This window comes from Passer domesticus, chromosome 1, assembly GCF_036417665.1.
Source record: "Passer domesticus isolate bPasDom1 chromosome 1, bPasDom1.hap1, whole genome shotgun sequence".
Taxonomy (NCBI): Eukaryota; Metazoa; Chordata; class Aves; order Passeriformes; family Passeridae; genus Passer; species Passer domesticus.
The window spans coordinates 66,022,710-66,031,948 of record NC_087474.1 but is presented as its reverse complement, the minus strand read 5'-3'; positions in this window follow the sequence as shown (position 1 = coordinate 66,031,948).

The following is a 9,239-nucleotide window of genomic DNA, read 5'->3' as shown; positions in this document are numbered from 1 at the left end:
TTTTAAGTGCTCTCTATACTCTTGAAACTTTTCTTTCCATATATAAGAAAACGATTTCTGTTGCAATGTCCTCACTAATCTAGGATAAAAAAGACAAATAATCAATCCCCCCAAACTCCCAACTTCGAAATTCTACATTATATTTGCATAATGCATGTCTTTGTCTTCAGGCCACTGCGAATTCTCTTTCCATTTCGCTAGGCCTATTTTGCTCCCCCTGTTAACTTGGCTTAACTTTGATTGAGAAAATCTGAATTGGCAGTGCCAAATTTTGTGACCATTCTTTCTAAAGCTCTACTGCCCTCTCACGAGGAAGAGGATGGTGAGGTGTATAAATAGACAAATATATGGTGTTTCAGTCACAGAAGCTTGCCTCATGAAAAATGAAAACAGCAATGCTCACAGATACTGGCTTATACAAATATGTTCTGCCGTGGGAATTATGAGCCAGACTACTGTTCTACTTTCAACCCCTTCATCAGTAACACTGAAGCTCATCTTTCAGTAACACATCAGCTGTTCAAATATGTCAAAATTCAAGTGGAAAAGAGAAGTATATATGTTACTGCTCAAGGTACTGGCCACAATACTGTTAATCTTGAAAGCTGCACTTTTTGCAAGACATGTTTTTTAGATGACTAGAATCACCTTTTCAGTTTTCTCTATTCTTAATTCAGTACTTATGCCTTGCAAATTTAATATATTGAAAGGAACGTTGTACTCAGCAGGATAAAAAATATCTGGTTTTATTTGTGAATAATATGGTATAAGAGTAGTCACTTTTCCTTGGGAAATTAAAGATGCTTTAGAAGAGAGATCAGTCTTGCTTAACTCCCTGATAGGTGACTACCAAAGCTTTTCAGTAATCTTTTGTCCTTGTAATCATTTTGTTTATTGACCAAAAGAGGTCGCAGGTTGTCCAGGATTGAATTACAGATTCCCTGTCTGCACAAGCCCATCTGCAAAGGGGGAATTGATCAAGCCCAATATCCTGCATGTTTGGTTTCACGGTGGATTTTCTGTTTGGTTTTTTTGTTTGTTTGTTTGGGGTTTTTTTTAGGTTTTGTTTCAGATTGGTTTTTGGATTGGATTGGTTTGGTTTTTCCCCAGACTATTGCAGGAAAACTTGCTGTTACTTTTTTATAAATTTTGGTTTTAATAAACCAAATTTTGTAGGTGATGAAGTCCAAAACTCCTTGGGGTTGTTTGACAGCATGTATCAGATTAGGTCTAGCAGGAAGAGGAGGCCTTCTTCGTTCACACTGTATGTGTACAAGTATCTTTTCAGTTGGGGTGAGCTTTCCTAGCATGCTGCTTTCAAAACTGAAACAAAAATGCGTAGGAAATGCTGAGGGAATAATAAGTAAGTAAAGTAAAATAAGTAAAATGGGGCAAAGGGGATGGGAGGAATGAATGAGAACAAGCTTTTCTTTCACCAGAGTTGTACACCTCTCACACACTAATATCAGTGTAACTTGTATTTCAGACTGTGGCAAGAGCATTTTCATCAAGCTGAATTTTTATCCTCACAATCAGAAAGACTTTTTTTCCTTTCTCTTCTTTCTTTTATGATGTTACACAAGCTGTGGTGCACTATTTTGAGGTCCTGTTAATCCAAGGAAATATCTTCAATATCACAAAATAGAAGAAAATGCCCTTTTTAAAATACACAATTGTTGAACTTAGTATATATTTTTGAATAGCATTAATCAAGATTAATGCAGCATCAAGGTGCTTTGACCAAAAGAACTGCAAATGAAAAATTAACATCAACAAAGATGTAGCTGGATCACCTTTTCAAGGAGAAAGCCAGTGATGTGTCAGAGGTCAAGTCAGTCTAACAGCTTCTGCTAAAAACATAGCGGTTTGCACTGTCTTAACCAATGGGCACTGCATGAGAATACAGTTATATGAATGACAGAATTTGGTTCAGAGCTGTACTTGGAAATCACAGGATGGGTACCAATGTATCTGGAAAGCCAGATTAGAAATATATAAAGCAAAAAGACAAAACTAAAAACCTCAATGTGCACCTATAGCTAAAAACCCCAATATGCACCTGTAGCTAACAGCTGAATTACACTTACATCTCAAACTTTGATATTATTAATGGAACTGTTTTACTTGAACAAGACCAAGCTCTAAATATGCAAAGCAGCAATGTTTATAAAGCTGTACCGAATCTGAATATTCACATTTACATGTACTGTTTATTCTAGAGGCTTTTCATTTTTTCCTGTTTATTCTGTTTTACTGGGAGGAGAGGGAGAGACAAAAGTAATGTACTGAATCTCTACAGTCAATTCTAAACAATAGAAAGCAGAAGAGAATCAGCTGAGAGGCACTGCTTCAACAAGTGCCATGTCCTCCCATATTATGGAAGCACAAAAAGAACGTATTTTATTTCCCCCTCCACTTCATCCTCACACCTTCTTCATATTCAGCTCTCTTCTCTAGTGACTTAGCTGAATTCATAACTTTTTGTATGTTTTTGTGGTGTCTGTGTTTGTTACAGGGACAACTTATGGAAAATAGAATTGTGGATGAAGTAGCTCTACTTTCAGCTTCATAGTCACTTTATGGAGCAATCCCAACCCTTTAGTGTAATTCCTTGTAGTACATGTCGTTATAGCACCCAAAATGTAACTGTCAAGAATGTGAACTTCCCTTATAATGACATTTTAAAACTTTTGTTACTTTACAACACTTTTCCCTTTTCAGAACAAACAAACAAAAAACAAAACAAGAAAGAAAAAAACAAAACAAAACAAAAAACCAAACCAACCAAAAAAACACAACAACAACAACAAAGCAACAACAATAACAACAACAACAAAAACACAACAAAACAAAGAAAAACAAAAACAAACCAAAACCAACCAAATGAAAAGCCTTCAGAGAAATCTAGAGATACATGGCTCGTCTTGGGTTGAGGGCTAAATCGTCATTTACAAAGCATCCCTTAATCTTTATATCTCTGCTCTTCTATTTGCCAACCTTGAAATTTTATGTACAATAAACTTCTGAAGTAAAGAAATACTAGAATTCCCTAAATATGTTCCTGTTCTTCAGAGGAAGAATAGTGAGATTTACAATGAAGTCAGTTGATATAATACTTAGTTGAAAAGGCACTTCGCAAATCATTGCTTTCTCAAAGACAAGGAGTAAAATCTCAGCATAATTTGTCAACTGTCTATAAAAACATAGTTTAATGAAAATTTCATGCAGACCTCCTTCTGGTTTGGGGCTGGCCATGAACATTTCAGGTGTTTTCCAGCTCTTTAGACTCTTATGTCAGGTGTGCAGGCTTACAAAGAACAAATTCTAATGGATTCCTCACAAATGCTACCAGGGTACTATGCTGCTTGTGTGAATATGGCAACCTGAACTGAGTGTGATGGAACAAACTGAATTTGAAAATAGATAAAACTGGGAAACCAAAGGAGAAATAGCAAATGCTTTGATGGGAAGTCAACTGAATTGAGACATTTCTTTGCTATAGAGACATACATAATGAAATAATATATATTTATGGTATTATAGAAACAGTTACCAAACATTTCCCTTTTCTAAGACATCTTGTTAAACATAAATAGAGGCAGGGTAGATAGCTGATAGGTTTCCTTTTACAAAGCTCTTACCCAGAGATGTGTTCATATCTTTTATGTACTAGTTAGACATTATATAGTGAACTGGCAATAAAAATCTTATAGAATTTAAAGAGAACGGGGGGATTAGAGGGAGGAGGAAATTAAGGAAAATATTTAGCTTGCAGGACTTCTTCATAAAAAGAGAAGAGATTGCTGCTTGACCAGATGTTCTCCACACTTACACTGCACTCAGCAATCTGGGTATTGTGCACGTTCCAAAATGCAGATGTCATAAGAGATATAATGCTGCTGCTTCAAAGTGTACAGTCTGCTGGACATAGATTTACTGACACTGTTGAACTTCTATCCACAAGTAAAAAAACAAAATCAAAACAAAATCAAAACAAAACAAGACAAAAACAAAACAGCAAAAAAGAAAACCAAACCAAAAGCAACCTTAATAAAAAATCATATCCTACCTTAAAATCTCAGTGAGGTGTTGAAGTGAAGACTTTGGATTACTGGAAAAAGAATACAGCTAAGACTGTGAATGGAGTGAATGGAGAACTGACCTTTACGCATATTTGATCTTGAATAAATCGTTTATGTTTTAGGTCATTCTAAAAATTAGCAGGACATGAACATAACTCAAGATACATTTACATACAATGAAGGTCAGAAGACAAAAAATGTAAAAATATGTGATAAATTAATTTAGCACAAATTGATTCTTTTCTCTATTCAGTCTCACAGATTGATGGCACTAAGTTACAGTAGAAGAATATCTCATTATATTTATGAAATGTCACCTATATATTATAGAATAAGGCAGTAATTTTAATACCTGTAAATCTAGATGCTTTGTTACCAGGTGGCAGAATAAAACAAAAAATACTCTGAAAAACTTTGCATGATGTAAGTTGAACAAGAAAAATACCAAGTTGTAAAATCGTCTATCACAGACTGCTGTTAGAGCTAAAAGCATATGCTGTGAGTTGTGTTGAGAAGTTTCCTCCTACAAAAATCATGAAGTGTTCTCGGACAATCTGTGTGCAAAAAATGATAGATAATTTGAAGTCCATTTTATTAATTACATAAGTTCAAATCACATATCTCAACCATTTCCAGGTGAGAATGGTATCTCTAACATCCTATATATTGCCCCATCTGAGGAATTACTGATTGCAAATTGTCAATATTTGTCATACCTTCTCTCTTTTCAACTCTACTTTTTTTGTTTTGTTTTATCTTGGATGTCAGACTATGCATCTTAGTCCAGCATTGGGCAGCATTGAATACCCAATGCCTTTTTGGTCTCACGGGCATTAAGGTCCATCCTTCTGTTGATTACAATGGGCAGGTCTCAGGTCCATCTGAATGCCTACTGTTATGCATCTCAACCCTCTGGCTGCTAATGCCTAAGAATGTTATAGGTTACAATCTTTAAATAACCAATTATTACACATAATTTTTACAAGTAACTGAGATATACCACTAATACCAGGAAACCCATTCACATTATTTGCCATCAGTCCCCACTTTGCATCAATTTACTTCCTTATTGCATTTCTTCAACTAGGATTTTAATCTCTAGGAAGACAGTAGTAGTCATACTTTCCATTTTATAAGCCAATCATAATTTTAAGCACCTCTACTAATTAATTAAATAATATTGATGTCCATCATGGATATGCTGACAGAGAACAAGTAATACATAATTTCTGATTAGCAAACCCCTTTTAAAATGTCTCAAATAGTACTTCTAAATTGTCTTCTTTTTTTTCCACCATGTAGGCCCATATTTTGAAGAAGACTTCAGAAATAGTATTGTTCTCTTAGATGTGCAGGGCATAATTTCAACAAAATATACTAATTTGTATATTCAGAAGCTTTATGCACTTCACCATGTATATTGCACAATATGTGTCCAACCAGCCTGTTAGGTTTTCAGTCTATTTTCTTTACAATGGCATGCAGGAAGAGTTTTGCAGGACCATGCACAGAATTATACAGGGGCAAAATCAGAGTACAAAAACTGTAGCTTCCTGTAGAAGATGAAGTTTCCTGCATTTATTAGGATTAGTGTGGACACTTTAAAATATAAGAGAAGTTCTTACGGGTAAGTGTTTATTAATTGCTTGTCTCACAAACAGGTTTTGTTTGATAGATGGTTTGTTGTTTTGCAGAAACATCTTCGGTGGGCCTTTCTACCTACTCCCAAAGAACAGGAATAAATAAATCAAACCATAGGTAACAATACTTGCCAGAAAATTCAAATTATTTCATAACCGTGTAATATCTCTTGATGACAGAAGATTGATACAATGCAGTAGTACCACTGTGAGCAAACTGATCCTAAATCCATCAAGTATAATGGGAATCTCTGTCATTTTAGAAACTATTAGTTAGGGTCTCTAGTTGGAGAATAGTTGTGGGCATGAATTTCACCTCTGGATGTGGAAACTGCAGAAAAATGCCCTAAGATTTGCTATAGACTGAAAGGATCACAGTAAAATTACATAAAAATACTTTGTTTCAAAAAACTCATACCTAGAAAGAGAACAGAAACACATATGACGTATTTGCTAACACATGCTTAATATCACCTGCTGTCTAATGCTTCTTCTTGTTTTTCTGTGTTTTTAAATTCCATCTCGCTGAGGGTTACTTAGAAGTTTAGTGTGACTTTTAAAACAGATCTTAGATAAGGCTGGTTGCAAATTTCAACACAGTTACCATTGCACAAAGCCTATCTCTGCAATTCACAAGAGTGTTGTTTATCTTGGTTTTGGCTCTGAGTCACAAACTCAGTCAGTTCTTAGGAGAATCTTGAAAGTCAAATCATAGCATATAAACAAACATTCTGCTTATTCTGTGTAAAGTACTTTCTCAGAAGGATAAATATAACAAATGATGTTGGAAAGACATGTGCATCTCCTTGTTATACATATGGGTGTGACCAGAAAACAAGGGAACTAAATCAAATTCCTTTCCTGCTGCTGAAGTCATTGACAATATTCCTGATGACCTGGAAGCATTTGAGCCTGAACAAATGAGTGTCCCTTTGACATTAGGTTTAGCAGACTAGTACAAAACAGAGTTTTGAAGTGCACTCAGTACAGAAACAGGAGATTCTGTACTCACTGCTTCAACTTTCTGATCCAATATCCCCTCAAAAAATTACTTGATCATGTAGATTTTTATAGGTACATGGAGTAACAACATCATCCCCAGAAATTTTATGTTGTTTACTAGAGGAAAAGGACCATGGGCTATTTACTATTGAACATTATATTTAAATAATTTGAAAATGTGGGCATTTGAGGTTCACCTCAAAATTTAGGATGAGAGGACAAGGCCACAAGTTGTGCTAGGGGAGATTTAAATTTGATATTAGGAAAGATTTCTTCACCAAAAGGGTTCTCAAGTACTAGAACAGCTGTTGAAGGTAGTGGTTGAGTCACCATGGAAACATTTAAAAAATGTGTAGATGTAGCACTTAGAGACATGGTTTAGTCGTGGACTTTGCAGTATTAGGTTTGTGGTTGGAGTCAATGATCTTAAGGGTCTTTTCCAACCTAAATGATTCTATCATTCTATGATACCTGAACTGAAGTAATTGTGAAGAACCTGTGCAAGAAACACTACTAGCTTTCAGTTAAACAAAATAATCTCTCATGGGGTGTTATGTTTAGAAAGGTAGTCTATGACAGTCCCGCCTTGTACTCGCACTGGTTTGATTGTCCTTTCATAGCATTGATAAGAATTTATGGAGCTAGCATTTTGAAAAGTTGGCAGAAGGGGAAAGAGAATGAAGTCTTGCATAACATACCTCACTTGGCAGTAAATCTTGACACATAACTCTTCACTAGGAGATTAAAGGAATTAATACATCTCTCCCCCTACTATCTAGAAAATTCTAAGGACATTTAGCATTATTATTATATGTTGGTCTTCAAAGTGTAACCTGTTCAAGAACTTGTTATGTATGGGATGCTGGGTTCGAAACCAGAATTCAATTATGAAGGAAAACTTCTGAAGCCTGACTTAGAAAACTTCTAAGTTATGGATGAAAACTGACAGAATCTAATGTAATTTCTTGCATTGCACAGCAGTTCCTCATCCCAAAAAACAAGAAAAATTTCCCACGCTTGCAGAAAGATGAGTCTATCCCTGTCCTTATTAGCTTCTGTATCTTAGTCTACACTTAAGATGATTTCTGCACTAAAAATCTTTGTTGAATTCAGCCAGATTGGTCAGAAGTATGATGATTGCAGCAGTTTTTACTGATATATATATATGTATACATGCACATATATAGACTTTTAAATACTCATATATAGTTTTATTGTCACAGTAGGACATTGAAAGGGTTTTACTGAAAGGTAATAGTCCTATTTCTGCAGCTGTGTCCCTCCTAAGTGCATTTTTTACAGTGTACAAATGTTTCAGTCTGCTAGAAAAGTGATTTCAAGCAGATGCTTCCTGAGCTTTCTGGCTTCATCTACAACCAAATTTCCTAGCAAGAAATTTTATTATTCTAGACAGAAGCTAAAGCTAAAGGCTGTCTCATTTCATGTTCCCATTTAAAATGTTACTCTTCATTTTAACCAACTTAATTAATTACCTTAAATTGCTTATAGTTCATAAATGACTCTCAAAGGAAAGTACAGCATGAAAATTGTCTTCTATGGACCACATATACACTTGCAGCATTTTAGAATTAAAACAAATGTTAATTGTTTATTGACAGGCAAGGTAATAATTCTCAAATTATGAGAATAATAAGTTCAAGAAAAAGCCTACTGCAGTCTTGCTGTTAATAACATATTCCAACATAGCTTAAGACTTCCACTAACACTACCAGTTTCATTCAGCATACACTCTCCTGTAAATCTTCATTGCTCCTCCTAATTCTTAGCATTGCACAAAATCATCTCATCTGAATGAGGTGCATGACTTTAATTTTTCTTCTTTACAACTGACTTTTTAAAATTAAATCTGCTTAAGGACTGAAATGCCTTATAATAATGTACACTGAGAATTTTCTTAGATAGAAGTTAATTAAAAGTCACTTTAGAGAGAGACTAGGTTCTAAGGTTTTCTAAGCCAGGTTACCTCTCTATAAATCTAAGGACTTGAGACACAAAATATTTATTATTATTGGAAAAGTATATTATTATATATAATACAATAATGATTATATATAATAGAATAATCCATATTGATAAATGTATACAAGTATAGACACAGATATTAAACTTTGCATCAGAAAATGTGGGTCACACAGCAAGTCCCACATCCATATGTTTGACCCAAAGAAGGAAGTCAATGGAATGCTATTAAATTTTTTTTTTCCATTATTGTCTGTTAGAGGTAAGCAAAAAGTGAAAGTATGCCTCAACAAAATTGAGCAGTTTTGCTTTAATAATCTAACCAGAGGTCCAAAATCATCTTTGACTGAAAAAGATTAATAATAGCCATTAGATTTTTTTCCAGACAACAGAAGAGACTAGCAGCTTAGAAATATGGAAATTATTAAACATTTAAATACCACTCAGCTCCCTTCTTTGGATGTTAAAAATATTAAAAACAATAGAGAATAATTTGAACTAAATCATCTGTTGTCCTATGTTGTGGGATCTACAA